At 44.5% G+C, this 27945-nt stretch overlaps 1 long non-coding RNA gene across 1 annotated transcript in view; it reads right to left on the bottom strand.

Moving 5' to 3' along the window:
• Positions 1 to 3668: 3668 nt before the first annotated feature.
• Gm2447 (predicted gene 2447) overlaps positions 3669 to 27945 on the bottom strand; it is a 36931-nt gene continuing 12654 nt past the window's right edge. Inside the window, exons 2-4 of the long non-coding RNA NR_038079.1 lie at positions 9120 to 9252; positions 8775 to 8872; positions 3669 to 5109 (exon numbers count right to left, since the gene is read on the bottom strand). This is a non-coding gene — a long non-coding RNA (predicted gene 2447). The remainder of the gene's footprint in view (positions 5110 to 8774; positions 8873 to 9119; positions 9253 to 27945) is intronic.

Here is a 27945-nt window from a genome sequence, read left to right as displayed (position 1 = left end):
CCAATTGCTAGGCTGTTGATGCTTAAAAGAAAGATGGGATTGATTCGTGGGGACGTCTTGAGTCACGTCCTGCTTAAGGCAAGAAAGGAGACGGAATCCAGATACCACGCTCATCCCTGTAACATCTGGCTCTTACCTATTACCAGAGATGGTTCATTGCTGTAGCATCCTACTGGGTCCTGATGTTATTTCTTGTTTACATGCTGCCTACAGGGGACCACTGAGAGGAGAAGGGAAAGGCAGGTAACTGGGTGCCACAGATAGTCATGAAGTCCTCTAGCTTATCTGGGTACCAATGACCAGGGATACTCTCCCATAGGGAAGGTAAAACACCAAGAGACCTGTATTGGACACAGATTTTGGTGAATACTCCAAGACCTACTTGGAGCTTCATGAATACTGTATGCTCAGCTTTTCATGACTGTAATACAATATCTAAATAACCAGTTTATAAAGAGAAAAGGTTCATTGTGACTTGCAGAGATTTCCACACACACCCCGATTTATTTACTTTTATTTTATGTGTGCCTGAGTGTATGTATGCGTACCAGTTGAATGCAGTGCCTGAGGAGTCCAGAAGAAAGCACGGGATCTACTAGGACTGGAGTTATCGATGGTAGTGAGCTTCCATGTGGGTGTGGAACCTGATCCCAGGTCCTCTGCAAAATCAATGAGTGGCTCTTCGCCACTGATCCATGTCTCCAGTCCCAGTGACTTAGTTTCATAAGTTCCACTCTATGATCAATTAGCCTGCTAGTTTGGACAGTACATCATGGCCTCACCTCTTCATGGATCTACTACCTCTTAATAGCATCTCTTAGAAACTCAACCCTTTAGTACACCATGCTTTGAAGAATATTCAAGACCCAATTGATAGCATATACATAACTTTGACTTTGATGTTTGTTAAGTGGGGCCTTTTTACACATCAAAACAAATTTGTTATTTTTCTCAGGCTTTGCTCTCAGTAGGTGATAGGAAGACTTGCACTCTCAATTGCTTCTCTAGTAAAAGTGACAAATTGAGCATGAAATCTAACTCCCTCTCATTTCCTTGTGTATTGCCAATAATTAATATGTACAACAGAGAGCTACTCATTATAGCATGAAGCTATCCTTATAAAGTGTGGAACTTTCCCAAATTTCAGTTGGGGCAGGTGACATCAAATCATGGTGTCTCTTTCAGATGTCTCCCAACTATTACACCACACGATACAATACAAAGCTTTTAGTCCAGTTATAAATTGCAGCTAAGACTTAAGTCTGAAAACTATGATGCTGACTAAGTTTGTTATTTGCCAGGCAAAATTCATACTAAACACTTTATACATCTTAACTCAGATAATACTATACTTCCCCAATCTTACAGATGAAGAAGTAAAGCTACTCATTTATTGAAAGTCAGTAGAATACTCCATAGGACAAATTAATTTCAAATTGGTAGCCAATTTTAGACATAGAAGCAAGGCAAGAGACACTAGAAATAATATCTTTACTACTGGTAAGGGAGATAAGAAAGAAAGGTGCCCAGCTCTGCATCTTTATTAAAACCTTGCTGATATTTATCCCAGGACACAATGTGTTCTTCTGCAGACATCCCCAGCCCATCACAGTTTACTCAGAGAGCAAGCAGGCTGTTTATCACAGGCAGCAAGCATCTGCCTTGCAGGAAGCTTAAGCTGAAAGCAGGGCCAAGAAAATGAACTGAGCAGGTGCAGTTCCTTTTTCAGGCTCCACTGCCGCACAGCTCCCCCTCATGTGGGGAGAAGAAAACTAATGAGAGGGAGAGAAGGTGGTCTGCAGGTGAATAAAAACTTAATAATATGAGAAACCGTATCCAGAGCCTGAGAGGTTCTCCAAATGCCATTGTCATTGCTGTCACCACCGTTATCACCATCATCTCAAGATCCATTTCTTGATATCAGACACATAGAAATAAGACTATATGTATAATAATGAACACCTCGAGGACTACAATCCTCAGTTATGAGTGCCGCTATTAGTTTTCAATATTTTATTATAAAAATTTCCAAACATATAGCAGAGTTAAAAGAAGTTGACAGGTGCTGTGTAATACAAAGGACCTGGAACACTTTCATCCATGGTGTGTGTGGGTCATGGAGAGAGGGGGGGTGCGTGTGCCTGGGGTGGGGTTGCAGAGCCTGGCTGTAAACGTGGTTCCTTGCACGCCACAGACACAGTGATGCACAAGCAGAAGAACTAAGGAAGACTGATTTAAAAAGGAATTTCAAAGACTTTGAATTTGTAGCAGTTCTTGAAAAATTGTAGTCACAAACCCAAGGACTTTGGAAGTGTTTTTATGTTTGTTATTTGTGCTGTTCCAGGTATGTTTGCAGACGTACTCCTTTGAAGTAACAGTCCTGATTTCATAACCATGCTTGATGCTGGAGCTGTTAGTAGAAATCACAGGAATAATACAACTCTAATTTTGAACATCTGCCTTACAAGGAAGATGGCAAATGTCACCATATGATACACATGGTTATTATTTTTCCAAATCCTATAATTAGTGCAAACATGTGGGCTCTGCATTGAGTCATGTTCTCAACATTGATGATCAGAGTGTTGAAAAGTGCAAACACCTAAACATGCGTAACGGTTTCATGTTATAGGAAGGGAAATCTGAGCGGTCAAAGAACAGTCTCTGTCGGGCATATTGAGTAATACAGGCTGGTGGCAAGGGGCTCAGACAGAATTTGGTGAATTCAGTAGTGATTAATTATAGCACCAGTTATCACCTCCTCTGTGTGCTAATTGTGCTGGGCCTATCTGTATATTATCTTAGGCATTTAGATCAACCCCAAAGAAACCGTCAGTCTAATGTTTTGGCTGAAGATACCATATAAGTGGTTGCCTATGGCCATACAGTTTGAACAACCACACGCCATTATCCAAATCTCTCTGGCGCCAAGAAACTCATGCTCTTCCCCTAAATGTGAATTCATTTAGGCTTCACACTGTGTAAGGTAGATGACGGTGATTTTAGTCTCTCACTATTTCCAGAGCCTTGATCTGAACTCAGTAAAGAAATGAACTTCCTAGATGATGAATCTTGTCCTTGTCATTTCCTTCTCTCTCAAACAAATCCTTAAACCCACAGTTCATGATGGCACCCTAACCCACACCAAAAAACAGTAATAATGATAGTAGGTGTTTCAGTCACAGTTCTATTGCTGTGAAGACACACCATAACCAAGGCAACTCTTATGAAAGGAAGCGTTATATTGGGGGCCGGCTTACATTTTTAGAGACTTAGTCTATTATCAACACAGCAACAGGCAGGCAGGCAGGCAGGCAGAAAGAGGCCAGGCACTTCACTGAGAACAGGTATTGAGGGGGAAAGGAGGGAAAAATCTAGAAGAATACTTGAGAGTGTGATGGAGGGTCAGGCAGCATTTTAGAAGGTCTCTGAGAAGGACTGTAGGAACGGAACTTAGGAAAGTAAAATATGTTTATTTTTTATCACTACATCTGGGGAGGAAGATGCAGGCTGTGGGCTTCAGCTCAGTCCAATTCTTACCTGAGACATCATTTGCATAAGACTCTAAAAAACTTTGATCAAAGATCATTTTTTTAAAACCCTTAAATTCTTCCAGGTAACAGATTGCTTTCTCTGAATCATTCCAATTTTTTTTTTTTTTTTTTTGTCGTTGTTGTTGTTCTAAAACGGAGAGGAGGAAAATAGTTAAAATTAGCCACCTTTTTATAATGCATTTGCTGAAACCAATTAGTAATTATTTTTTAACATAGCAGTTGGTGTGAGAGGGGTGATAATGTATTTACAATATAAACTTAGCATCATTAATGAGATTGTTATTTCTATACGAAAGCGAGGCTGTTGGGAGCTGTTCCCTTGATGGCAGAGCAGCGGACTCTATAAAGACTCTTAAGAAATGGTCCTGCAATAGTAACGTGTGTCAGGCTGTGTCTTTGAAGAGAAATGATGAGGGCCACTTTTCAAGACCTTCCAAACTAAAATAATAATACCTTTTATCTTAATAGTTAATGTTTGACCCTCTAAACACCCACACAGTATGGCTCTTGCACAGTAAAATACGGAGATGGATCAAAACTCCCAGTTCCTGGCAATGAACGTACCTTTTTGTACTAATTCTTGTGCAGTCTAATATTAGCCCTTTCCCTTCTAAATTCCCATATTTGGATTCAGAGTGAGACTTTCTTTTTAACTCCTCATTTAGTCGATGCTGGCACTAGCTTAGCTCCCCCTCTGTCAGCTTGATATTCAGCTTCAGTCTGACCTAATTCTACTCAGGCAACGAACACTTTTTGGTCAAAAATAGTTAAGAGCAAGGAGAAAAGAGGAGGAGTGGGTAAAGTGCCACACCTTTCTTGCACTAGCTTGTGTGTCAAGGTATCTGCAGCATAAAACAAGGCATAGGTGTCTTTTGGCATCTGCAGGAGGAGAGGGCCAGCAGCCCTCCAATACCAAGCTCTGAAGATATACACGGTCCTTTAATAGAAAGTAGCAACGGGTTTGTGTTTAATCTGTGCATCTGCATATCTTCCTGGATACTTAGTTACATCCTCATACCTTATATAACATAAATGCTTTATAAAGATCACATTGCTTAGGGTTGAAGGATGGGGGACAGCCTATACAGATGCAATACGAATGCAATATATCCAGGACTCTTTCCCACTTGGAGTTAGTGGGATACACAGAAACAGAACACACAGAAACAAATAACTGATTATGTTTTTACAATTTTTCCATGTTCAGTGAGCACCCAGTTGCCCTAGTTCTCAGACCTAGGAAGTTCAATTCACCTCAGCATCCCGACACACAGAGGGATCTCTTGAGTGAGATTAGAAGGCAGAAGTACCAGAGTGGGTGGTGCCTGCCCTTGGTGTGGGGTTCCCAGTGCCCTTCCAAGAACCGAGATGACTGTCCTTGCTTATGAGTAGGGTGTCTCCAGATGCCCTGTTTCCATCTGTGTGACACGGATGCCCTGTTTCCATCTGTGTGACATGCCACAGGGAATCTCTTATATTCAGTAAACAAGGGACTGACCTTGGGCTCTGCCTTCGCGGTGCGTTCTGCTTGCTGATGAAGCACACAGCAGGCAGCCTAGGAGTCAAAACATCCATAATTCAGCTCAGATTGCGGGAGACAGGATTTATCATTATTTTTCCATCTTATAATTTTTATTTTGCTTTAGAACTCCATTCCCAAGAACAGCCCCAGACGTACTGCTTTGCTTTGCATATGGCTGTGAGTTGCCTGTTTGAAGTCCTCATGACCCGTTTTCTTTACAAAAAGATCCCCGAGCACAGAGCTGGTGAATCTTTTGCTTCCCAGACTCCCTCATAGCTGATTATGAACATGTGAATGGATTCTGGCAAGCATGATGTAAGCTAAAATAGGTTGTGGAACTTCCAGAATAGTCCCTCACCCCAGCTCACTGCCTAAAACACTGCCATCCACATTGTTTACCTAATTATAGCTTTTTTTGCACCTCTACTCTGTATTCTTTAGTGAAATATATCAAGAACAACTTAAAGTGAAGGACTATTTTTTTAAGGCAGCAATGATGTGTGTGTGCGCGCGCGCGTGTGTGTTTGCGCGTGCGCATATGTGAGTACTCACATAGGTACACATGTACACCTTTCTGGCTCATCATCTGTAAGGTTATAGGAGTAATGAAAGAAACAATATTCAACATGAAATGAGTGTGAATAAAACAAAGTTGGCAGGAATGAGACATAAAATGCACAGCAATACATAGCCACAAGGCACACACACACAATTCATATCTGTTAATACAGGGCTTGACTGAATTTCAAGACAGGTGTTTGTAACTGGACTCCGGTTTCCAATCTCCTCACAGGAATTTTTTTTTTTTCGGTTTTTTGGTTTTTGTTTTTTTCGAGACAGGGTTTCTCTGTGTGGCCCTGGCTGTTCTGGAAGTCACTCTGTAGACCAGGCTGGCCTCAAACCCTGCCTCTGCCTCCCAAGTGCTGGGATTAAAGGCATGTGCCACCATTGCCCGGCTCTCACAGGAGTCTTAACGCACATTCGTCCTTGACACTGTGCAGAGAGGATGAGACAAGGCAAGGTTGGTTTCCCCCTCTAGAGACACAGAGAACCAAGGATGCTCTGCTCCCAGCTGTCTCTGAGAGAGAGTCCCTTGGGAACTGACAAAAATCCAAGCCAGACACAGTTGTTCCCTCTCTCCAACATCTGACACCACCGTCTCCAGCTCAACTGGAAGGCTACTGAGATGACTCTTTAGGATAGAAAAGAAATCATTAAAAGATTTTCTAACAAATTATTTCTAATCATCAAACTTCTTTAAAACACAGGTGTGGGTGAAACTATCTTTGTGATGTTTCTATACTATACATACATGGAAGAGAACGTCCCACCCAGTGTAAAGGATTATGACAAAATTCAGTGACCCATAATAATGCTAATTCCAACAGTAGCTAATACAGTAGTAGTCCCAGGGACATGGGATTTAATAAAAAACTGTTTCAAAATTATGGCAGATAAAAAAAGAATGGCATTGGTACCTTGTATCTTTATCTCCCAGTGATAATATCACAACTTGGTGTCTCCATCCTCTGATAGCTAACTAAACCTGGACCCCACCATAAATTGCCCAGCATGTCAGTAGTTTAAGAAAGAGTGAGTGATTTGGATAAAGAACATTTCTAGAGGATTTTCAGCGTTTTGTAATCAGCACAAATGTATCCAAGATAGGAACGGCCTACAGAGTCGTAGGGTTGCTGAGCTGGGGAGTTATGACTGGGACTCTGTCAGTGGGTCTACTCTGAGTACTCCTTTGTAGAGAGATGTGGGTAGCTATGATGTGTACCACGGAGGCCTGGCCATATGGGAACATTGCTGTGGTCCTCCAAGCTCGGGAATGAAGGAACAAAGAAGGCAGGAGGTGGAGAAAGCACAACAGAGACTGAGAGTGGTTCTTTGATGTACTGTGAAATGCTGGACAAGTCTGAGACTGATTGCTCATTGTTGTGGGGGGGGGAACAAATTTTGTGCTACATCACTAAAAGTTGGGGTTTCCACTGTCTCTGCAGTTATCTTATACCTAACTAACATGGCGGGCCGTGGACACTATGCAGCCTTTCCTTTCCCTCTCCTAAGGCCAATCTCTTCTCACATACAAGGATTAACAAGAAGGCTCTTTTAAAAAAAATGTCTTCACTTCTTTGCACATTATGCCTTTTCTTTTTGACGTTTTCCTGATACTGTCTCCTTTGCATCATCTGTTTATCCAGCAGGGAGGGAGAGTGATGTCCTTACAGAGGTGAGTGGAGGGTTGAGCTGAGTCCCAAGAGGCCCTTAATGTCCTTGCTCCTATGAAGTTTGCTTTCTTCATCTCAGAGCTACCAGGATCATACTCCCAGACTGGCTTGCCTGTGTTCTGCAAGTTTGGCAGGGAGGTGACTTTGCACAAATGGCTCTGGGATCTTTGGGGACAAGAAAGCATCAGGGGCTTTCTGCATAAAGGGACCTGAGAACATGTAGAAAAACCAACCCCACTGTGTTCGATGTCAAAGGGTTTCAAGAGGTTTAAATGTGCCCCACCCCCCAACCACCTTGATGCTTTCTGAGCTTCTGCCACACAATGATGACCATTTCTATTCTTCCAAGGAAAGTCAAACATTGTACAAATGGCAGCAAGTCCTTTATGTGACATCCCTGCAATCTAGGTCACTGTAACTCTCTAGTTCCATTTTGTTGATAGGAAACTTGCTTCAGAAACTGTCTGTCTTAGTTAAGGTTTTACAGTTGTGAACAGACACCATGCCCAAAGCAAGTCTTATAAAGGACATTTAATTGGGACTGTCTTACAGGTTCAGAGGTTCAGTCCATTAACGTCAAGGCAGGCGTATGGCAGGATCCAGGCAGGCATAGTACAGGCAGAGCTGAGAGGTCTACATCTTCATCTGAAGGCTGCTAGCAGAATACTGGCTTCCAAGCAGCTAGGATGAGGGTATTAAAGCCCACACCCACAGTGACACACCTACTCCAACAGGGCCATACTTTCTAATTGTGCCACTCCCTAGGCCAAGCATATACAAACCATCATACCATCTATACTGGTGCTTTTCCATACACCCTTGAGGTCAAGATACAGAACGAAGGAAGTCTATTCCAAAGAATTCAGATAAATGTGGATCCAGATGTTGTTATGTTTCTGGTCACATTCATGCCAAGTCATCTAGATCAACCCCTGAAAACTGCATATGAGGGACCAAAACCAGGTTGGTTATTAATCCATCTCAGTTGAAGACCAGCCCTAAGATGCTATGACATCAAAGAAAGGCAGACACATCTAGAATCACACACAGTGCAATGTACCAGGCTCTTCCTGGTAGAGGTTTGGTTCTTGACAACACCAAGGCCAGGAGAGTCCCTAAGGCTGAGAAAGAGGTGTGAACTGCCTTCAGCTGATAACAGAATTAGTCACATTAGTCATATCCCCGGAGCTTTCACTCTGTTAAAAAGGTGCGTACACCACTCCAATGGCTTTGTCTATTATAGTTAGTGGGGAAACTATTGGGAAAACTAGCAAGTGTTATTCTGGACAACCGTGGTTGATACACAATCACTGCAGTCATGTCAAGATGAGCTCCTACAGTTGCAGGTTTGGTGAAGGATTTGGCATGAGGCATGAAGGATCCTTGCTCTTATGGCTGCTGTTTTAGGATGATAGCGTTACTCCACTTATACTGCCCTCAGTGGGTCCTGCTTCCAACTCTTACCTGCGGTACAGCATTGGAAAGATAACTTCCCTCTGTATGCTTCAGTTTCTTCCTCTGACCCATGGTGGCTGCAATGGTACCTTCCCCCATAAGGTTTTCTGTGGACAACATGAGGTGAGTATATACTCCCTGACAGGAGCAACTGGTTTATATTGATTAATACTACTAATGATTAATGCTACTAATAAAAAGATAAATGCAATTGCATTGTCTACTGCATTTAGTGGCTTTATAGTAGTCTCGGGTATCTGTATTTATTTGCAAAAGGTCTCTAATGAAACCGAATAGTCCAGAGATCTCTGACAGAACGTGAACTGATATAACAGATGTGTGGCATTTACTTACCTGTCTCTGGGTTCTTGTCCAGGTCAAACCAACAATATCTGCAGGTGTTCCAGTCTGCAACTCAGCTCTCCTGCCCCATGCTGAAAAGAGATGGTCTTTTCACCGTGGCACGTCTGTGGATGTCTCTTTTTCTCTGATAGAACAAGGAGACGATACTGACATGGTCTGGGTGGACCAGTCAACCAGTCTAGCCTCCAATGTTGAAGGACCCATTTTGGCCCATGCTCAAACTATTGAAGATGCTGTGAGAACTGCAGCCTGGTTTCTGTTCATTCTGTCCTTGGGATGAATACTGACCCCAGTGCTCACCCATACCTACAATGCCTTCCCCACCTTCAAGGATGCTTCAATATCATTAGATTCCTTTCCTGGATTCACGGATGCATGTACACATGCGTGTTGACTTATGTGCATGTGTGGGTTCACTTATGCATGGGGGAGAATTTGTGTGGGTGTTGTTCCTTGGGAGCTATGCAACTGCTTAGTGAGACAGGTGCTCTCACTGGAGCTCATTAGGTAGGCTAGGCTACCTGGCCAAGAAGCCCAGGAACCTGCTTGTCTTTGCCTCCCCAATGTTGGGATTACAAGTACGCATGACCATGTCTGGCTTTTTATGTGGGTGCTGGGACTCACATTCAGATCTTCATGTTGTGCAGCAAGCACATCACTGACTGCACCATCTCTCCAGGCTGCACAAATTCATTCATTCAAGAATTGACTTGCGCCAGCCTATCCTCACAGAGGGACTGGTTCCCCATTCTTCAGGACCCCCCTCCCCCATACCTACCATGGTGTCCATAACCCTTCGTGACAGCTTATTTACGTAACTGTTTTTGTGTTTTCTCTTTGTTTCTCCAGTGCCTATCATGGTACCAGGAATGCTTCTGATTAAGACACACAAGTCCTCTACTTTACTAGAAATGGATCTTTGTACAGTTTGACCTAGAGTAGGCACTTGGCAAAAGCCTACTGACCTCCAGCTAAACATTCGGAAACACTGTAAGGTTTAGTAACTTATCCAGTAGGTTATAGTCAACCACAACATTACTTGAAAGCCAAATACATTTCTGCATTCAAGTCCCAGTCCTAAAAGTTCTGAATCAGTTTTGCAAGACACAAGCACAGAACAATGGTGGGTCCCCAGGGCTCAGGCTGCTGTGTCTCAGTTGGCAGAGACTGTCCCGAATCACATTTTCTTGATTACTCCTCTGATCTTCTGTAGGCAAAGAAGCAAAGCCGTTGACGCTCCAACACCTCAAGTATAGATTGCCACCCTGTAATCAGCTTTGCACTGAGATGAGACCTGATGTGGCCAGAGTCAAATGTCTACCCCTGTTCTAATGATGAGCTCCAAGGGGCCTTGAGGATTCTGGGACTGGGACAAGAATAAAGTCAGATGGCTAGAGAGGCTGGATAGATACCCGTACAGATGATGGAGGTAAGACATGGAGGACAGAAAATAATGGAGGGGCACAGCACAGGCTCGTGAGAAAGCTTCCATTGTCTAGCCCCAGCTGAGTGTCAGCTCCTCCACTCTGTGTTTCCAGACCTGGAAATGTTTGCTTTGGTTTGATTTTCTTTAGCTTTTTATTTGGTTCTTTGTAAATTTCATATCATGTACCCCAATCCCACTCATCTCTGTCTTCTCTCAGACCTGCCCCCCCCACCCTGGGAAGCTCCCCTTCAACAGGAAAAAGAAAAATCATCTCATTGTGGAAACTGTAGTGTGTCACAGTGTGCCCCACAGTACACCCTTTTGTCCACATTTCTTTGCTTGCAAATGCTCATTGCAACGACTTGTTGGTCTATTACAAGGCCTCTGGCTTCTGCTACTCTATCTAGTTCTATTCTAGAACTTCACGGAGACTCATCTAGGATATCCCGTTGTTGCCCCATGTCTTGAAAATCTTTGGAGATGTGCTCTGTATCTGTAGGTCCAGTACCTTCACTCACTCCAATAGCTCACTGATAGGGTAGATGTTGAGGTGGACAAATTCAAAGCCCTGCATCTGGCCTGAGAGGTATCTAAGCTAATCAGCCCAAGGGCTTACCCTAGGGGCCTGGCTCACCTACACCCTCATTACCAGGGTTAGGTCTATTGTGTTGGCATACTCTCTCACCTGCCACAGGTGGTGAGGAGGAGGATGAAGAAGGGTAGCTTTCCCTCCCCCACACTACCGCTCAGGAGATGTGTGGTATGCCAGCTCTCCCACACTCACCTGCAACTTCCACAATGTGCAGGCATGCTCTCCTGAGTACGGCAGCTGGCTAGAGGCAGGTTCAGTTCTTCTACTCTCATGCCTCTAGGGCTAGCTCTCCTATGATGCCCAGGTGAGGGGTGAGGCCAGGTCTGCACAGTCTTCAGACATCAACGTGTCCCCTGGTGGTAGCACAGACCAGGGACATCCACCTGGCTTTGGTGGTAGCAGACCCCTACCGTTATAGGCCCATGTACCCAGACATGGTCCCTAATGGCAGCATAATAAGGCCAGGCCTTCACCATGGTCCCAGGTGGCATTACCAGCTCCTCATATCTGACTGTTGCTCACTACCCATGTGTCTTTCCACTTCTTCCTTTCTTCATTGTGCTCACTTCCTTCTGTTTCTATATCTCAGCCATTCACATGCTTCTTAGTGGCACCCAGGCTCTCTGCATGATGGCGCTTGGCAGGGGTGATCTTGGGCATGTTCTACGTAATCCTCCCCCTCCCCACCCTCCACCTCCCACCATGCTGTGCCAGGTTGGTGGACATCTCAAGCTAGATCCATGACCAGGTCCTAGGATACTAATCTCATGTTCACTCCTGCCCGGGGCCCATGGACCCAGTCTGGCCGCTGGACTGGTAGAGACCTCACAAATTTCAAAGAGAAACTATAAATGTAGATCTTTATATAAAAAATTCCTAGTTTTTGAAACAGAGTCTAGTGTAACACACAATCTAACCTTGGACAACCAGGCAACACAAGAACTCAGAAAATGAGAGGGAGTCCTATAGTCAAAATACTCAAAGAAAAACCTAATTTTAAATACTTTTACTTATCATTCCTGAAAATATTCTGGTGCCTGTTGGAACACATGTCCCAATTTTTAATTTAGAAAATACAGCTTTGATACTTCCAATTTAATTGCCACTTTAGACTGCCTTAGATATTAATAGTAGTCCCCAAAGTCCTAGACTCAAAGAAGAAACAGGCTTTCTCACATTAAAGGGAGAGAAGCGGGCTGAGCTTCATGGTATTTATTTTAAAGAACCAAGAATGTTATAAACTGCCTCGGTATTTTCTAAATCTCAATGCATTTTTTCTTTGCTTTCGCTTGCTCACGTCTCTCAATCTGTAAGTGTTTGGCTGGATTATTAGGAAATTAAATATACTTGAGTCATTCTCAGAGATCTGGTTCATGATGAGGGCACGCATCCTTAGGGAATTGCTACTCCCTTCTAAAAGTTCTGATCCAAGAGCAGGGAAAGCTGACAGGCAACTTCCCAACCTACTACCCAACAGCCTGTTATCCAAGGACCCACTACCGAACAGCCCACTACGCAGAAGGCAGCAGCACTAACTTCCCTAAGACAGGCAGCATATTGCTCCACCTGGGACAGAGCGTGTTGTGGTGTTGGAGCGAGCCCAGCAGACCACATAGGGAGTAACAAGCAGAAGAAGTTAACCTGAAGAAACCTTTAATTCCCTCGTGGCCTTTCACCCCAACTAGGAAGCCCAGGGCATTTAAGGTTGGCCACATTTCTCTGAGAAGCCAAAAATAATATCTGATGAAGCAAAGTCTTTGAACAGGAAATGGGCAGGGCCTCAGTTCCAGAGCTGGAGCGGCTCACGGGATCATAATGCCACTGCCTTTCCTGGTGTCAAACGCGTTCACGGCCCGGTGGTTGTAGATGCCCATTGTGGAATACAGGAAACAACAACAACAACAAAACACTACATCCTGCACTCATCCAAGTCAGGTAATTACACTGACTGCAAACCATGCAGGCACAGAGCACCAGAAATCTTTCAGGGGGTCCTTTGTGCATGCCCTGCCTCTTCCAGAACGAGGCTAATTTGCTCCTGTTTCAGCCAGCTCCAGCCAAGAAAGCAGATGAAGGACAGAAAGGAGAGTGAATTGTCAGCGTTATTGAAAAGACTCATGGTTAGTCACACTCTCTCACAGTCCCACACCACTCATTAGCAGACCTGAGAACTGGCGTGCCTCCCACAGCTGAGCTCAGGACCTGGCAGGCCCCCCGGGGACCCACGAAGCCCTGTCTTCTCCTACACCCTGCAATGAGAAAGGCCAGTTTGGGCAAGCCTGAGTACAATTGAGTACCTGGATGCTAGGTGAATTTGTTTTATGTTCTGTGTTGCTTAAAATATAATTATTCAGGTGTTCAGCTGGGGTGAGAATCAAGGTGTCATATCCGTGTTAGGATGACACAGTTACCTGCCTAGAACGGCCATTTTTCTCCCCATCTTTCCCACGGAGGACCCAAGAAATGGCTAACTTGTCTGCCTTGCCTCCTCCAGTCAAAGCCGTTCTTCCTGGTGCTGGAAGCATTTGTCTTGCTTGTCCAGCACCAGTAATCATAACTTCAACTACAGGGATAGCCCCCGAAGAATCCAAGCATCAAGGACACACCCAGGAGACTGACAAACTCTGGGAAAGCCAAGGGACTTACTGCAGAGTGTAAAGCAAAGACGCTAACTCCTGTTCTCTGTTTGGCTTTCATTCCAGATGTTGGAGCTATGGCCTCGTATGAAGATCCCATTTCTAGTTAGGACAGCAACCCATCCCTGATATTATTGAAAATAAACAATGCTCTCGAGTCATAACTCTATAAAGTTAGAACAAGACTAAGCAAAGAGATCTGGCTTCTTTTAGGATGGCCTGTACTCTCCGAAGAGAGATTGCTGAATCTCAAACAAAGTACACGAGGCCAGGATATTGTAAATGAATGCAATGAGGTGTTAATCACAGGGGGTCATGGGTAACAGTGAGCCATGATGGTTTTGATGAAAAGAGACGCATAGGCAATTGCATGCTTAGTTCTGTGGTCTCTCCTGTCAAAAGTCATTGCAACAGTGGTTGTCAAATCCATGTAACATGGCAAACAGTATATGCAAGCTTACTTTGACTATATTATAGTGCCTGAAAACAATGACTCTGGCCCTGAAAGAAATCCATCGTGATGATGGGGGCAGATGTGATAAGGCCTTGGAAATGTCGACTAAAAACCTGATATAAATGTGAAAGACATACGTCAATGGACATTCAACTTATGCCAAGCCTAACAGTTGCCCCGTAGACAAGTCCCAGCACCAGTCTGCCTCCCAGGGAAGGAGAGGCAGGCCTGAGTGAATGTGAGCTAGTTATACAAGGTGGCTTGAGGTACCATCTCTCCCCTGGTTAGCTTCAGCTGTCAACTCAGCACAATCCAGAGTTCTTTGAGGGGGGTCTCAGCTGGGGAATTGCCTTGATCAGATTTTCCTGTCAGTATGTCTATGCAATATCTTCTTGATTGCTAGTTGATGTAAGAAGACCCTGCCCCATTGTGGGCAGCAGCATCTCTAAGCAGATTAGGCTCCGCTGTATAATAAAGGTAGCTGAATGCGAGCCTTGGAGCAAGCTAGTGCACACTGCTCCTTCATGGTTTCTGCCCCCCTTCCTGCTTGAGCTCCTGCTCTGATTTTCTTCAAGAGTGGATTGCATCCTGGAAGTCCAAGATGAAATGAAATAAACCCTTTCTTCCTCAACTTGCTTTTGATCATGTTGCTTATCACTGCAACAGAAAGCAAACCTGGACACCCTCCCATCATCTGAGTCCTCCAACTCCCCCACCCCCACCATTGTCTGTGCTCCTGAGTATAGAGGCAAAGATTAATTAAAGTAACAGTTCACTTGACCCCTGGAGGAATTTATGAGTTGCTATGGTTCCCTAGTGTCTCCTTCTCCAAGGATGCTAGCCAGCTTTTTGTGACATGATGCTCATCTTCAGCCTGACTATTATATGTATCATAAACACACCAACCAGCTTCTAAAGGTGTCTCAGATGCACACAAATGGGTTTAACAAGAAAGTGTCCGTCAGCTTCAATACTTTCATTACAGTCAGCCGTAGCTGTCATGTGCAGATTTACCTGGGCTTTGACAGTATCTATGGAAAACACATCTGTAATTGAACAAATATGAACTTTTTTCTTTCCTTTTTTCATCATACAATATACACATACATGACAGCTAATATTCCCATAGTATTTACATTTGATTGTGCACTCTAAGTAATACAAACATTATTTAAAGTCTAGGGAGAGTGTGTGTAGGTTATATGCAACTACTGTGCCATTTTATATAAGTAATTTAAGACCCACCTTAGAATTTGATGTTGGAGCAGGATCCTGGAACACATCTCTCAGGACCCAATGGACAGCTTGGCTTTCAGAACAAAATGATATTGTTTTCATACTTTTCTTACATACCATCTAAAGTGCCACAAGTGTACTGACAACACTGAAACGCACCCCTATGAGGAAATAGTTTTCTCATTTCACAGAGACTCAGAGATTGACCATCATCACACCATTAGGATATGCCAGAGTTGGGACACGAGCCTACCGTCTTACGGCTTAATTATTATGCTATTTAAGACAGGAGGGCATGATTTCCTGTGGACACAGGCTCTGGTGCACCCAATGGACTTCTGAGAGTTTGGGAGGATGACTCTCTGGTGACATAAGGACCTGCCTATAACAGGACAAATAATTTGAGAAAATAAGGCCTTGGGAGGCATGGCTTAGTGAGCAGCCAGCTTGGCTTGACTTCTACAGACAGTGACTCAGCAGGCCACTGGGCCTCTCTAGCTTCATGGTCACTGACTTTATCATGACATACTGGAGTTCATGTCTCCTGGGGTTGAGAACAGAGCTGAGCACTGGCTGGCTAACAGAATCATTGAACATCCCTGAACGGAGGTCCCTCACAGTTAAAGGACATAAACGTAAACAGAAGATTTACCGTTAGCCCATTTGTCACGGAGACTTGATAACCACGGGAAGAAATCCCTCTTAAGGTTTTCTTGAAAACGGTTGCTTTTCCTCACTTGGCAGTGGCTGTCGTCTCTGCTTAGTCTTCGTCTCCCCAGTATTTGGTAAATAATTCATATTTTTTTTTATCAAGTCGCTGTGGCACCTCGCTGTGTCATACATACTTCAGCTCTGAACCTTCCAGCTGCTATCCCTACCTTCTCTTCAAGCTTCTGTAGGGGAGGTGCCAGCGTGCAGTTGTGGCCAGAGCTTCTAGCACTGCACACTGAGTAGCTGAGCCTTGGCTTGCCTGTCCCAATCATTGTCATCTGCACTGACACCCCTCCTCACAGCTTGGACATGTGTCGACAAGGCTCTGGCTGTGAGCCTGCTTTCCTCATAGAGGTCCAGTGCCTGCAATAACTGGATTTTTCTCTTGTGGTGGAGAGTAATTGGGTTAAACTCAGCAACATTTGATTCTGACTTACAAATGGCCTGATCTAGTTTGGGCCTCTGTGAACTCCAGGCGGGAATGAGCAGACAGTTAGACAGATGTCCTCTGGCTGTCCTGTGGCAATTTCAGTGCACACTCAGGAGACATCACATGGAAATTTCTGGAGGGAGGCAGGGTTTGTGGGCTTAGGATGTAAGGCGAGCGTCTGGGAGGCTCAAAAGAGGAGGAAGCAATGCTTGATCATATCACAGTTCGAACTTATGGCCGTGCAAACGTTTTCATAGGAATAGATGGAAACACAGACATTCAGTGACACCTGCAAATGCAGACTTAGGAGGTACTGTGTGGGAGGGCATGTCAGGTAATATCGGCGAGCAGAAAAAAAGAGGTTTGCTCTGGTGTGCCACCGCCGCCCGGCTAGTACCTCTGTTTTATAATCCCACAAGGTCAGCACGGAAACAGAAAGATGTTCCAGTGCTAAGAGCATCTGGAAATTCAACCCTGCTGAAGATTGCTTCCTCCTCTGACCAGCAAGACCTATGTGCCTCCACTCTGGAGGACTCCTTGTGAGTTGCTGGCTGGAGAGCCAGTGAGATGTCCAATTGTGAGGAACGCTTTAACTAGTCACCCACAGTCTGCCAGACGTAAAAAACTATCTTGACATTTTTAAGATCATACTCGACAGTCAGGCACCAGAGGTTGGTAGGGTAAAGTGATTGTCCTGTCAACAAGCTTGGATTAGGTGTGTCTGTCCACGTGGTAACAGAGCAGGAGAGGGTCGTGGGTGGACACCCCTCGCATTCTCTTCAGGAGCTTCAGCTTGCAAATGAGCAAGTGCATCTCAGGGTTGTGTGTGAGAGAGAGAGGAAGTCTTCAACACCCAATAGCTTCTAAATTATGAGTTAAAACAAATTAATGACTCCCAGATGAGGAAAGTTTCCATTGAGACATACGAGTCATCAACCTAGGAAGAGGTCCCAGTGCCCTCAGCGCATGCCAAACTGGTTCCCAGCTCAATAATCCTTTAGAGTCAACTGTCTCTTGCAGGGAGAGGCCGTCCCAGGAGGTGGCATGAATCATGAGTCGGATTGACACAGGAGAGACCAAGTCTTGGCTGAACCATGAGGAACCAGCCAAGGTCTGATTCGAACCTAAATGAGGATGAGGAAGGAACAGAGAAGCAGACCAAAGGTGCCCTCATCTAAGTGTCTACCTGTGGTTGCACATCACCACGGAGCCTCTGGGTGCACCCAGTCATACCCTTCCAAGAGGCGTTCCTTCATGTGACCCTGCTCACTCTCCACCTTGTGTGTGCTGTCACACTAAATGAAGGGAAGCAGGATCCAGTGCCACCTCAAGTAGCTCTGAGGGTCAGTGACCCGGGCAGGAATCCTCCCAAACAAGTTCATACCGCATTATGATGCCTCTAGAGCTGGCCGAAGACTTGAGCTGAGGAGAGGAGCTGTGTGCTCCTCAGACCCTCTCATTCTGTACACACTCCCCACAGAGGTGTATTCACAGCTGTGGAAGCCTCAGTTACCCCCCCACACACACACACACACGACAAATGCCCAATTCCAGGTCCTTGAGTCAACAGTGTCTCCTAAGCCTGCTATGTGACAGGCCCCAACCAAGCCAACTGAAAAGTAGACACAGGAAGGTCAGTAAAATACGGTGTTGGCTGGCAACACTCAGGGATGGCTTGGGGGTCTAGGGCTACTGCTTTTTTTTTTTCACACAAACTTGTAGTAAATAAAAACAGTAATAATGGCTTTTTAAAAATCTGCTATTTGTTGAGAATTTAGCAAATTACTTCATTCCATCTGCTCAGTATAAAATACTTTTTGGGCCTCAGAACATGCATCACAATCTACTTCAGACTGAGTGAATTATTTTAGCTCTTCATCTCCATCGTGATGTTATTAAGGGTGGGGTGGTATTTAAAAGATGATTAAGGGACCCATACACACAACTGGGGTCAGGAACCTTTTGAAAGAGTTTGGGAGGACCAGTGTCTCCTTGGCTTGTCGTTCCCTTCTTTTATCAAGTGAGGACATGACGTTTTTCCCATCTGGTGGGCACAGGAAGAAAGGTTCCATCCTGGAAGCAGAGACTGAACCCTCACCAGACACACCTGCAAACTCCTTGATCACAAACTTCTCAGCCTATAGAATCGTGAGAAGCAAATTGCTGTTTGTAAATCTACCAGTTCCGACTGGTTATGACATCTTCTTCATGTGGACCAAGCCCAGCTCAGGCATACCTCCTCAGAACACAGCCCTACCACAGCTTAATCTACAGAGAGGGACAGAGCAACTCACACCTCAGGAATATTGTGTTATGGATCATTTTAGCAATGAGACTAAGATCGTAGTGCTTTGTCATTCAATTTTCATATACATGATAAGAAAAATACAGAGGTCTTTGATCCACTTAGATTTGAGCTTTAGTCATTAGATATGCACTCACTGATAAGTGGATATTAGCCCAGAAACATAGAACACCGAAGATAGTTTGCAAAACACAAGAAAATCAAGGAGAAGGAAGACCAATGGGTGGATACTTCATTCCTCCTTAGAATAGGGAACAAAATACCCATGAAAGGAGTTACAGAGACAAAGTTTGGAGCTAAGACGAAAGGATGGACTATCCAGAGACTAACCCACCCAGGGATCCATCCCATAATCAGGCACCAAACCCAGACACTATTGCATATGCCAGAAAGATTTTGCTGAAGGGAGCCTGTTATAGCTGTCTCGTATGAGGCTATGCCAGTGCCTGGCAAATACAGAAATGGATGCTCACAGTTATTTATAAGATGGAACACAGGGCCCCCAATGTAGAAGCTAGAGAAAGCACCCAAGGAGTTGAAGGGGTCTGCAACCCTATAGGTGGAACAACAATATGAACTAACCAGTACCCCCAGAGCTTGATGTCTAGCTGCATATGTAGCAGAAGATGGCCTAGTCGGCCATCACTGGGAAGAGAGGCCCCTTGGTCTTGCAAACTCTATATGCCCCAGTACAGGGGAATGCCAGGGCCAAGAAGTGGGAGTGGGTGGGTAGGGGAGCAGGGAAGGGGGGAGGGTATAGGGAACTTTCAGGATAGCATTTGAAATGTATATAAAGAAAATACCTAATTAAAAAAAAAGAAAATATGGTGCTGATGGATAACGATTTAAAATGGAAATAAAACAAGCTCACTACTATTTATACTTCCATATCAATTAAGCATATTTAGAGATTACAAACTGAATTCCTTTAAAAAGGTACATTTTTCAATGCAGAATGAATCAGAGAATTTTCAATATCATCCAATTAGAATATGTATATATATATATGTAAATATGTATATATATGAGGCTGAGTTTATCATATACAACTACTAATTGTGTATTAATTAATATCTGCTTATTGTTCTCACTGATTGACTTTGTAACTGCCACCAACGTGAAATTATAAAGTAAATGTCCCCGGATAAAATTATATTTTTATCTGTTTCATATGCTGAGATTATCCATCATATTTTGTTTGGGGTGGGGGGATATTTCATGCTAAAGAAAATTAAGACCATAGAACACACTGAACAGTTCAGTGGCCCCTCCAGTGCCCTCCGTGACTCCTTGGCCTCCATAGCCCCTCCCCCTAACTTACACGCCTTCCTTCCTCTCCTGAGTGCGGCTCATGAGGACCCTCTTCGCCTTCCATGTCTGCTGTCCATCACATGCCAGCGTCTCCAGGCATGAAACATGTATAATCATGGAAATGTTCACCTATGCGCTTCCCGTGTTGCTGTAACTTTTTTGTCGGCACGTCTACATTCCTGCATGGGAAGGGCTGTGCTGGACAGGTTTAGGTACGTGCTGGCTGCTCACGGCTAGGCTCATACTATCTGCTAAACAAATGTGTGTCCGATGAAAGAATGAGCAAATGAGTGGTATCAATAACAATCGCGATTCAGCCCTTGGTGAACTTAAGCATTAAGCTTTCAAAACATTTGTGCCTGGTACTTACTGCCTCCTATGCCGCTCTGCTCCTAGGAGCTGCCTCATTTAGCCTCAAACAAGCTCCCTGAAGGAGGTAATATGATTGCCATGAGAATTTATTTCAAACGAGAAAAATGGAACACAGTGAATGATCAAACTGTCATGGCTAGTAGAAGGCAAAGTGACCTTGGAACCCAAGCTCCTTTATGGTCTGGGCCCTTCCCCGAGTGTGTGCTGCTGCCTCCTGCACAGTGAAGCCTACATACAGGGAAGCTGCAGGTTTCCTTGGTTTCCCAAAGGCTTGAGAACTTTCTGGCAGAAGAGATATGTTAGTCATCTACATTTGATGGTCCCAGAGTATACTGAACTCTTAGATGCTGATTTCAGTGCTGTCTCTTGTTCTTGCCGAGCCAGTGTGTCTTGTTTCTCCATTGGCCATTGGAAAAGCCAGAAAAAGAAGTTGAGGGCCCATGTGTCTTAAACACCAGTGCAGAAGCTGCTATCTACTGGCTGGCTGAGGCCCCCCGTGAAGCTGCTTAATAATATTTAAAGTGTATCAATCACCCCAGTATACCACTGCCTGCTGTTGGGCTAAAATACACATGAAATGCCTGTTCTATTAAATTTCCTTTCTTTCTTTCTTACATTCTAATTGCTTAATTATAACGTGTTGTGGAACTTGAAAGCAATGCTTGCTCAAATTATACTAAAGGTTGGTGTAAATGAGATTCAGCTGTGGCGTTCTCGTGTGATTTTTCTTGCTGGTGCTGAGGTGGGAACACAGTCATGTGCATGCTAGGCACATGTTCTACCACTGACCTGCATCCCTGTTGAGATGTGACATCTGAACTCCAAGGTGTCTCCTAGCAGTTGCTCTGGCAACACTGAAGTCTTCTTGCCTCTCTTCCTGGTGTGTGTCCATCTTCCAAAGAGGTGAAGCTCAGTCCCAGATAGGCAAGGCCATGCTAGACTCTTTATCTGGCTCTCCACGTGGTGGCAGTACACAACACTTCCTTAGGGAGGAGCTAGACTCAGGGCCCAACCTTTGATTCTCAATCTCTTCCTTTTCTTCGGAGGCAAATTATCACAAACTTTTAAGTAATAGCAAATATTATTTGTGTCTGTTTTGAAGCAGTCATTCAGAGTGACATAGAGCTTTGCCAAAGTCAAACTAAACACATTTCATCACACCATTTTTCATAGAGAGGTTTTTCCTTTCACAAAATTATCCACAATTAAAACTGGAGAGAGATTTTTTTTTTCAACTGTCACAGCCTTTTAGAAGATAAAGTTTTTTTTCCAAAAAAAAAAAGCAATTTATAATGCCAGTAATTTTCTCTCTCTATCCTGCCATTATTAAGGCTACTGGTTTGGGGTTTATTTATTTATTTGTTTTTTTTTTTTTAATTCAGCCCCTGTCTCTCTGTAATGCTCACATAATGGCCTGTCTCTAACTTCACCCATTGCCATGGAAGTAATTATTCTACTCACTCAGACAGTCAATTTGCCACCAAATCAAAGAGGAAGTAGTTGGGTTCAAAACAAAACAAAACAAAACAAACCTCCCTCCATGGAGCAAGACAAAATGAGGAGGATAGAGAGACCACAGAGTTCTGTGGAAGGGGGCTGTGAGCCCAGGTTTTGAAATGAAATATCATCTGAAAAAGACAATGACATTGAAGTGAATAAAATGACTGTTAGAATCCATGATTAGAAGATCCTGAATGAATAGCTCTCTACAGAACTCATACTTCATTCAGTAATATTCTGAGTGAATCCTCTTTTATAAAATCTGGGAAAGGAATCACAAGATCCATGCTTTGGACATAATTTAAGTCAGCATGTCCTTGATGGGTTATTTCTCTGCTGGTAAAATGAGCCAATCCAAGCCAGATTAGATATATTAAACAGAAGCTGCTCTCTTGAGAGTTCACAGGCCAGGGGAGTCGCCATGGAGAAGGGGAAGAAAAAGAGAGAAAGGGCTGAGGCAGAGAGAGAAGGAGGAGGACTACAATGAGGAGAAGGAGTGGGAGGAGGAGGAAGAGGGGGAGGAGGAGGAGGAGGAGGTGGAAGAGGAGGAGGGAGGCCAAACTGTCTGGATAATATAGGGAGGAGCCTCTAGGAGAATGGTAGCCCAACCTGTGGGCTGCAAAGTTCAAGTTGGGAGCAGGGTATGCCAGGTATGGACTGAGAGATTCTTGGAGGACCTAGAGGCCAGGTCTGCTTTGATATGTAATATATGCACCTCAGTCCCTTGTCCCGGGATCCAGGGTCCAAAAACAAACAGTCCTGTCTCTCTATTTGGGGGAAGGCTTAAACTAAAACTTCCCCAAGCATAACAAAATCTACACTAGAAATGTCATGAAATAGTCCTGAGGTCAAGGATCAAGTGGTCTCTGACTACAGCGTCAAAGATTTTGTCATACAAAGTACACAGAACCCATACTCAGGAGACCCCGATACAAACTGGAGCTCTGTTCCTCTGAACCCCAAGAACACAAGTAACCCCAAAACAGGGCTATTCCAATGACCAAAAGAGAAGGATGATGCCACACTTTATAAACCAACACTACCTTCCAAGTACTACTTAGTATTGTTTCTGCTGTTTGTTGCCCACCGCCATCCCCACCCCGGCATGCGCTACAGAATGTAACCTTTGCCAGCAATCTGGTTTTGTTGTTGTTGGTTTTTGTTTCGGTTGCATTGGGTTTAGGTTTTTTGAGGCAGGGTTTCTCTGAGTAGACTCCTTTGCCTGTCCTGGAACTTAAACCAGGTTGGCTGGCCTCAGAGTCAGAGACCCTCGGCTTGCCCCTGTCTCCTGAGTGCTGGGACTGAGTGCCCATCATAACTGGCTCTGACCAAACTGTAAAAGGGCATCATCAGAAGCTTCCCAGCAGGGAAGAAGGTGTGGTCTGAAGAGGAGGGAAGAGGTGGGAACCACGTGCAGGGTACATTTCCGCCTCTTCCTATAGAGGTGCAGACCTGGGCACGGAGGATGTCTACGGCTTAGCAAAGTGACCCATGGTGCTCTTGGGAGGTAGTGGAATCTTTAAAAGGTGGGAACCACTTCTGACCACTCGCGATTGCCCTTCTTGTGCTTTTTCAGTCCAGCCATGGGGTAAATAGTTTATTCTACCACACCCTCCTTACCACAGCTCCAAACCATCGGAGCCAATTGGTCACAGTCTGAAATCTCCATAACTGTGAGACAAAATGAAAACAAACCCTCCTTCACTCTGAGTTCATTAATCAGGGGATTTTGTCGGAGTACTGGACAGCTAATGCACACAGGAAGTTCAGACTGGACAGTGAAATTGTAGGCTTGAGTGACAGGGACCTGAAACCTGCCACTATATAGCCACGTGACTCCCGGCTATTTCCTCACTTATTTGATTACGCTTTCAAATTGTGCACAGAGACACAGGATCTGAAGTCAGGCAGTTTGAGTTCCAATCTTGATCCCTCAAATGACTTGAGAGGTTATCTTAAGATAAATACACAAACTAGCCAGTGTTTATTGGGCATTTATGAATGCCGGCACTGTTCCAAATGCCACCCAGGTATTAACCCAGGCAGTCTTTGCAATTACTGTATGCCTTAACCCAGTTATTACAGCTACCTCCCAGCTCCTAAAACAGAGGACGAAGCTGGACCTAAAGTGCTTCAGTAGCCTGGCAGAGTTCACTTGGCTTGTGGGTGATACTCACACATACATCACAGGCATGTTGGAGTCTACTGAAGAAGTACACACAGCTCACTGACTGTCCCATGGTGAACGCTCAAATCTCTGTTAACCGTAGTTCATTGTTCACTACAGACTTATTATGCCTGTTGTCTTGTTAGATACAACAATACTACTACCAATACTCTCAGCCTCCTGTTCCTCGTGGTTCCAGGGATCAAGCACAAAGGCTAAAGAGTGTAAAGATGGATAAATAGGTCTGCGTTGGAATGTGCACAATAAAGGCAGAGCAGCCATTGCTTTATTTTAGCAGAATCTGACATCATTTCCTTGTAAAGGAAAAATGCAATCCAAAGGATACATCTAACTACATTTTTGTACAAAGCAACATCAGCTGATACTGTATGTAGCGAGTGTCTAGAATCTGCCCCATTTGCCCCAAAATAACCAATTTGGGTGTAATCCTTGGCTTGGTGACTTAGCTCCAGCCCTGCCGTCAGGACACTGGACCCTCACTGGAACATGGCATGCCTAGTGTTCTGACCCTCTGCCTAAAGAGTGCAGTCTTCAGGGTCTTGCAAACAGCACCTGTCCTTTGCTCGGTATTGACTGGGTGTTTATAAAGCCTGTTCTCCTGGACGTATTCTCCATCACCCTGGTATAAACTGTGCTATCAGTTTTGGATTGTAAAGATCCCGGGGCAGATAAACAGTGGCCTACCCTGCTTTACAGGAACAAACTACAGACACCCCATGAACCTGACAGAGAACATGATAATGCTAGGGAGTACCAGGACTGTTTCCTCACAGATTTCTGAGAGAGACAAGCCCACAGCAGTGTGCAGCTAATCTGATTTAGTGGGTATTTCCTGACCTGCTCTGACCCGATGTCTCGGATGGACACTTCACAGCTGTATTACTTCCCACGTGACTTAAACTCTTGTTGTTCTGCTTCTTCATGTGTAAAATGGAGAACAGACTACTTGTAAAGACATAAAAGAGGTTGTTGCTTCAGTTAACCCTCACAAGCTCCGCGGAGGAACCTCTACCCTGCAGAAGCATTCAGAGTGGAGGCTCAAATACAACTTCCATCATTTCAAACGTTCTCCAAAGGGTGAGGACAAGGAAGGACTGCTTTGAATAGGAGAGGTCTACGTGGGATCTCAATACCGTTCACCTCACTTGTCCTTACACTTTTGTTTGAACTCTGGGCCCAGGATTCCTTGGTGTCTGTGTTTGCAGATCCGTGCTCGGAAAGCTTCTCAATAATGGCTTCAAAGGGAAGCAAAGCCAAATGGACTGTAGAAGTCAGAGTCCCACCTCCCTCCCTGTGTGCTGGAAGTCAAGTCTTTCCAGTGAGGCAGCCCTCGGTAGGAGGTGCGCAGAGCACGAAAGCTGGTCCTGAAAGCCTTGCAGGTCATTGAGGGCAGGTGGCCCCTAGTGGAGCTTTATCTAAGGGGACTTGTCACTGGAATTCAGGCATGAGTAAATACATTTTATTTGTGCCAAAGGTCATACACCCAGTGGAGCTGCTGACACAACCAGGGTCACTTGGGGCTGTGACATGCACTCTGGAGGTTTATCGCCATGGGCTGGGGAGCAAGTGACACTGAAATTCCTCCTTTTGGAAATTTGGGGTTTAGAACCTTAACAATGCAGAATGGTGCCTCATGCCACTGTACCGTGCTCCTCCTTCCTCCTCCTCCCTTTCTCCTTTTTATTGCCATTTGCTTATAAAATAGTGATCACGGAATTCAACATTGGTCTGCCTTGTGCAGTTAGAATTATGTCTCTCACCTAAACCTAGATGCTGCCTCCACCCCCCTCTCACCATTTTTACTTAAGGTAATTTGCTTCTATTTTTCTACCTGTTTTATACACTCACTCTTAGAAAACATATTTTCTTAGTATTGTTCCCAGCAAGATGTTAACCATGAATACTACCTTCTTGTGATCTGTGTAGTTCAGTGGGTTAAACAAATGATCATTTGGAGTAAATATCCCATGGAAATAAAAGTTCATATCCTAAGATAGTAGGTAGTTAGTTTGGTTCCCAAAGCAAAAAATACAGTAGCTCTTTATAATCAGAGCAATATGTTGTGGGGTAGGGTGCAGCACACACACACACACACACACACACACACACACACACGCTCACATACACGCTTGCACACTCACACCTACCTTTAGTGCTAACAGTGCAGTTTGCTCAAAAAGCTTGAAGGAGCCTCTCTAGGACCAGCCCTTCAGGTCTCATGCTCTAGACTGCTGAGGCTATATCTTGTCTTTTTCAGAAGGAAAACCCAGAGTATACATTAACGAAATGCTTTAATTTTTTAAAATCATTACTCTATGTATGTGTGTGTGTGTGTGTGTGTGTGTGTGTGTGTGTGTGTGTGTTTGTGTGCCCACACTCATGTGCATTCTGAGGTATAGGTGTGGAGATCAGAGGAAAACTTTCAGCAGTCATTTCTCTCTCCTATGTGGGTCTCGAGGATGGAACTCAGGTTCTCAGGCTTGGTATCAAGTTCCTTCCCCTGCTGAGCCATCTGGCCTGCCCCAAATACTTTTATTTTTAATGCTACAAAAAGATTCCACTGGGGCTGAAGAGCTGGCTCAGCAGTTAAGAGTACTGACTGCTCTTCCAGAGGTCCTGAGTTCAATCCCCAGCAACCACAGGGTGACTCTCAACCATTTGTTATGGGATCCAGTAACCTGTTCTGGTGTGTCTGAAGACAGCTACAGTACTAAAAATTAATTAATTAATTTTTAAAAATATGTTTTTAAAAAAGATTCCACAGTGAGCAGACTATAATAAAGTGGGACATATCAACGTTGCAGGCTCTCACCATTAAAGAAGAAGAGGAGTCATTTGGGTGCTGATGATAAAAAGGTGGGCAGGCAGCCCTTGTGTGCCTGAGCCCCGGCCTCCTCAGGGGCCCTCTGCCCTCAGTGGGGTATGTGTATATCTCTTGTTTTTCCTGGACTTCCTTCAAGGGATGCTCCCAGTGTCTCTGGAGGAATGCTAGCCACCTGTTCACCCCAGTGAAAGCCACATGATCATCAAATCCCCCAGAAGCTGATTGCAGAGATGGCCATGAGTGGTGGCTTTCTACCCCTTTAGCGGTCAAGTTCAGTCACCAAGAACTTCATCCCTAGGTGATGAGGATATGTGGACTTGACCACAGTCAAGTCTACTTGGTGGAGGACTGATACCCTGAGAGTGTTTTCTAAGAATTCTGTACCGAATATTTCCGGGAGAACCCTCTAACAACTTCCAGGATATTAATTTCTTCTTTGGAAATTCAGGTCAGACATGCAGGACCCAAATTCAATGAGACTTCAGTGGTTCCCACAGTGTACCTAGACTGCCCAGTGTCACCTAGATGGTGCTTCATCTGCCTTTCCTCTGATGCAGAGATTTACTCCAAAAGTCCTGACATTTGTCATAGTCCTCAGGGCCCAGCCACCTAATCCCAGCCCCGCCCCCAGCTTTAATAAGCTTACTCATATCTATACAAAAGCTAAGGAAGTCTCTCGAGTAACAAACTTTTCCTATGTCTTCCGTCCTTCCCCAAAAGAACTCCCAGATTGTTCATTAATCCTGCATTAGGAGAGAAGCCATCCATCAAGTCCTATTTTTAATGTACGGAATACTAATTGCCCCATAAAGGCTTGAGAGCCAAATCAGAA

Source organism: Mus musculus, chromosome 3 (assembly GCF_000001635.26).
Source record: "Mus musculus strain C57BL/6J chromosome 3, GRCm38.p6 C57BL/6J".
Classification (NCBI taxonomy): Eukaryota; Metazoa; Chordata; class Mammalia; order Rodentia; family Muridae; genus Mus; species Mus musculus.
Note: the sequence above shows the minus strand (reverse complement) of the source record. Positions and strands in the feature narration are given on the sequence as shown.